The sequence below is a fragment of the Hemitrygon akajei genome, unplaced genomic scaffold (genome assembly GCF_048418815.1).
Source record: "Hemitrygon akajei unplaced genomic scaffold, sHemAka1.3 Scf000153, whole genome shotgun sequence".
NCBI classification, from domain to species: Eukaryota; Metazoa; Chordata; class Chondrichthyes; order Myliobatiformes; family Dasyatidae; genus Hemitrygon; species Hemitrygon akajei.
Genome location: NW_027332039.1, coordinates 61,542 through 66,774, shown reverse-complemented (window position 1 = coordinate 66,774; position 5,233 = coordinate 61,542). Strand labels below are relative to the sequence as shown.

The 5,233-nt window shown below is 52.6% G+C and overlaps 1 pseudogene; it reads right to left on the bottom strand.

Moving 5' to 3' along the window:
- Positions 1-902: 902 nt before the first annotated feature.
- LOC140724024 (uncharacterized) lies at positions 903-4,734 on the bottom strand (annotated as a pseudogene).
- Positions 4,735-5,233: the final 499 nt, after the last annotated feature.

The following is a 5,233-nucleotide window of genomic DNA, read 5'->3' as shown; positions in this document are numbered from 1 at the left end:
GACAGGACGTAGGGCCGGGACTTTACATAGAGCCAGGACCCCTCCTTGGAGACAGGACGTAGGGCCGGGGCTTTACATAGAGTCAGGACCCCTCCTTGAGGACAGGACGTAGGGCCAGGGCTTTACATAGAGTCAGGACCCCTCCTTGGGGACAGGAAGTAGGGCCGGGACTCATACACGGACACTAAACATGGGGACACAAAGAGACAGTTCCAAGCTCATCGATAGACAGTTCCTTCTGTTGGCATGACAAGGCTCCAGTCTCACTCCAGCGGGTAAACTTGATGGTGATACAGGCGATGACACAGGCGATGACGCAGGCGAGGCTGCAGGCAAGGCTTCAGGCGTGGGTTGCTGAAAGATGGGGAAGGGATGGGAAGGGAACAGTCCAGCCTCAGGATAACGGCAAAGCCGGCCTGTCTTACCCAATGGAGGCGAGGACAGGGAGGGACAGAATCAACCGGAGGGTAATGGCAAAGACGGCTTGACCTACCCCACAGAGGCGAGGACAGGATACTGACAAGACCAACCCGCACCTACAGTCAAACCCAGGGCTACTTATATTCCAGCCCCAATTTGAGAATCAGGTGCCTGTGATTAAGTCCAACTGAAACAATGGACAGCCTGAAGACCCGGAGTCCAGAGTCCACGGACCGGACCATGAACCGGAACGCAGACGTCACGGACCGGACCATGACAAGCTGAATGGTAGGAGGCAAAGACTGGGGAAGACAGAGATGTCCCGGACCCACGGCACACAGGACCATCCTGAAAGACTTGGAAGACAGAATTGCTGGCTTTGTTACAAGGTTTGCAGACGATATGAAGACATGAGGAGGGGCAGGTAGTTTTCGGTAGAGAGGGTACAGAAGGACTGAGACAGATTTAGAGAATGGGGAAAAAAACATCAGATGGAATACAGTGCCGGGAAGTGTATGTTCATGCATTTTGGTAGAAGAAATGAAAGTGTTAACTTCTTCGAATTGGACAGAAAATACCAAACAACTGAGGTGCAAAGGGACACGGGGAGTCCATGTTCAGGATTCCCTAACAGCTAATTTGCAGGTTGAGTCTGTGGTGTGGAAGGCAAATGCAACGTTAGCATTCATTTCCAGAGATCTACAATATATAAGCAAGGATGTAATTTGTAAAGTTGGTCATCACTGGTGAGGCCTCACTTGGAGTACAGGTTTGGGCCCCTTATCTTGGAAAGGATGTGCTGAAACTGGAGAAGGTTCAAAGTATGTTCACAAAAACAGATTCCAGGATTGAATGGATTGTCATATGAGGAGTGTTTAATGGGCCTGAGCCTGTATCAGCAGAGGAATTAGGACTGATCTCATTGAAACTTATCAAACTGTGGAAGGGCTTGATAGAGTGGATGTGGAAAGGATGCTTCCTGTGGTGGAAGAGTCTACGACCAGGGAACAGAGCATCAGAATAGAGGGGTGTCCTTTCAGAACGGAGATGACAGAGAACGGACAGAGAGTGGTGAATCTGCGGAATTCCGTGCCACAGGCAGCTGTGGAGGCCAATTCTTTATGTACATTTAGGGCAGAGGTGGATAGAATCTTGATCGATCCTGGCATGAAGGGATACAGGGACAAGACAGGTGATTGGTGCAGAGAGGAAATTTGGATCAGCCACGATAAAATGACAGAACAGACTCGATGGGGTCAACAGCCTTATTCTGGTCTTATATCTTATAGTCTGACGGTCTGTCCCCAGTGTGAACTCGCTGATGCAGCTTCAAGTCAGATGACTAAGTGAATCCCTTCCCACAATCTGAGAAAGTGAATGGTTTCTCCCCAGTATGAACTAACTGGTGTCTCTGCAGCTTGGATGACCGAGTGAATCCCTTCCCACATTCAGGGCAGGTGAACGGCCTCTCCCCAGTGTGGATTCGCTGATGTGACAAAAGGTTGGATGACTGAGTGAATCCCTTCCCACATTCAGAGCAGTTGAACGGCCTCTCCCCAGTGTGAACCAGCTGGTGTCTCTGCAGGGTGGATGAGTGAGTGAATCCCTTCCCACACACAGAGCAGGTGAACGGCCTCTCCCCAGTATGAAGTCGCTGATGTATTTTCATGTCAGATGACAGAGTGAATCTCTTCCCACATTCAGAGCAGCTGAACGGTTTCTCCCCAGTGTGAAATCGTTGATGTACGCTCAGCTGAGCTGCACGAGCGAACTCCTTCCCACAGTCTGAGCAAGTGAATGGTTTCTCCCCAGTGTGAATTCACTGATGTTCCTTCAGTTGAGATGAACGTGCGAATCCTTTCTCACATACGGAGCAGGTAAATGGTTTCTCCCCGGTGTGAACCAGCCAGTGTGTCTGTAGTTTGGATGACTGAGTGAATCCCTTCCCACATTCAGAGCAGGTGAATGGCCTCTCCCCAGTGTGAACCAGCAAGTGTCTCTGTAGTTTGGATGAGTGCGTGAATACTTTCCCACAATCAGAGCAGGTGAACGGACTCACCCCAGTGTGAACTCACTGATGTACCTTCAGGTCAGGTGACCGAGTGAATCCCTTCCCACATTCTGAGCACCTGAACGGTTTCTCCCCAGTGTGAGTTTGCTGATGTTCCTGTAGTTGAGATGACCGAGTGAATGCCTTCCCACATTCTGAGCAGATGAATGGTTTCTCCCCAGTGTGAGTTTGCTGATGTTCCTGTAGTTGAGATGACCGAGTGAATCCCTTCCCACATTCTGAGCAGCTGAACGGTTTCTCCCCAGTGTGAGTTTGCTGATGTTCCTGTAGTTGAGATGACCGAGTGAATCCCTTCCCACATTCTGAGCAGCTGAACGGTTTCTCCCCAGTGTGAGTTTGCTGATGTTCCTGTAGTTGAGATGACAGAGTGAATCCCTTCCCACATTCTGAGCAGCTGAACGGTTTCTCCCCAGTGTGAACTCGCCGATGTACCTTCAGTTGAGATGACGAAGTGAACTCCTTCCCAGAGTCTGAACAGTTGATCCCCATCACTCTCTCTACATCACCGGGTCGTACCACCCTGGGCTTCAACTGGGCACAGTTCCTCCTTCCAATGCCGTGTCCCGCTTCATGCCACCACACACACCTCCTTAAAGGCAGCTTGAAACACTGGGTGCACTGTCAGAGTCTCCAAAAAGTTCTCACCCGCCTTCTTCTAGAGTCTCCGTACAAGAGGGGTGTTGGTCCCCACCAGAATTAATACACATCTCGTCGCAACTGGGTCCGGGCAAACCAGCGCTCAGACACTCCCTCCTCGGCCTCTAGAAACTCCAGCCTCACGGACAAATACCCATCGTATGGATAATCACCAGCACTGTTACCCCAGATTTCCAGGGCACTGAAGGGCGTCAAGGGTAAATGCGACAAATGATGATCGTAGAATGACCGGTACAACAGCGTGACCTGTGACCCCGTGTCGAGTATGGCTTTTGCATCTATTCCCTTATCCGGATTGACACGCTGGATCGTGGTCCCACCAATCCTTCGCTGATAGGGTCCTCTCCTCTCCGGGGTCCCGTGGCACTTTGTGTTTTCCCAGAGACTCCAGGCCGTTCCCTCACTGGGTCTCCTCTAAGCTTCCCGACCCCCCCGCCTTACTGCTTGGACACCCGTGGAGTCTCCCCTCGAGGGGCTCCCAGCCGGTCACATCCCCGGCTGAAGTGCCCCTCTTCCCCACAGTTATAACACACACCCCGTCTCGCGGGACCCCGGCCTCCCCCGGGCTTCTGTGCATTCCGTCCCTTCAGGGAGGGGCCCTCTCTGCCAGTCCCCTCATGCGGAGGAACCTGCTCACTATCTCCCGATTGGAACTGGCCCCAGTCACTTCACTACAAGGGGCTACCACGGAGGAGAGCGCCGTACTGCCGGAGCCCTCTTTCGATTCCAATGCGTCTTCCTCCTCCCTCACCTCTCTGAGCAACTGAACAAAGGATGGGTTGGGGCCGCGATCTACTGGACTGCCGGAGACTCGTAGCAATCACTTCATGCCTCGGCGCCCCTTGCTACCTGGTCTATCCTGATCTGATTCACCCCCGTCTCCGGAATGACCCGCCGTCGCCTCAGACAATTTATCCTTCGCTCTACCCGGAAAAGATACTCAGAAAGCTTTTCTCCTTTCTCTTGACGGAGGCCCCGAAGCTCCTCTAAAAGCTCCACCGTGCCCCCCGTCAGACCAAAAGCCTCCTCCAATGCTTCTAGATACTCCCTCCAGGTAGCCAAGGGGTTGCTGCCCTTCCCACCTTTCACTACCTCAGCTGCCACCCCTCACAAATTGTTAAACAATCTCTGCCCCTTCTATTCATCAGAGCACTACCACTCACCCAGCAGCCGAGAGACATGCTCTACCCAGGACTCACAATCTTCTTCCCCTTCCGGGTAGGGATGCGCCCTGAGAAAATTCTTAAATTCTAACGACGACCCGCCGACTTGTTCATCAAGGAGTTAATGGCTGACGCCAACTCCGAACCCTCCCCCTTCCGTAGCAGAGGGGGACCAATGAGATTTTCCAAATCCGACCACTCCCTTCCTTCATCCTTCAAAAACGATAGGACCCGGTCTCGAAAATCTCCGCCCCCAGCTGCTGGCAACTTCTCTGGTGTCCCATCAGACCTGTCAAACCTTTTCTGTGTGACAATGTTCACGCCCCATGGACCCACGTCACTGAGATCACCGATAGACGGTGGCAGTCCCACCGCCGAGACGTCAGCACCGATTCGCACTAACACATAGCCTAAATCCCCCATTTTGCCAATCTTTCTGCCTACGATTTCGACCCTACCGATAGCTCTGACCGTACTCAAGCATCAAATTAACACTCCGTCCGAGATACGCATGTCCACCCCACTTAATACGCAGGCATGAGTAACCGATACTCCCTCGATCTCACACCAGAGTTAAGTCCTATCCGAATCCATCTCCCCTCGTTTAAACCGGAACGAATTACCCCGTATGTGACAAATTCAATCCCGAACGAGAAACCCCTCTCTTGTAGGGCGAAACGTACAAATAGAGCGGGGGCCCGAGATGCCGGATGCAGCTAGTACCAGGACGCAAGGTCGAGGAAGAGCCCACACTGGGGGAGTCGGGCCGGCCCCAGACATGCCTCTGTGAGGGATACTGCTCGGATGGTTAGTACATGCTGCCGTTCTCTGATGCCCCCGTGGTGGAGGATGAGACTCCTGGTCCTTCCCCCATTGGTTTGGATGGGGTAAGGGGAGCTGGTGATGGGCTGTACAGAGTACC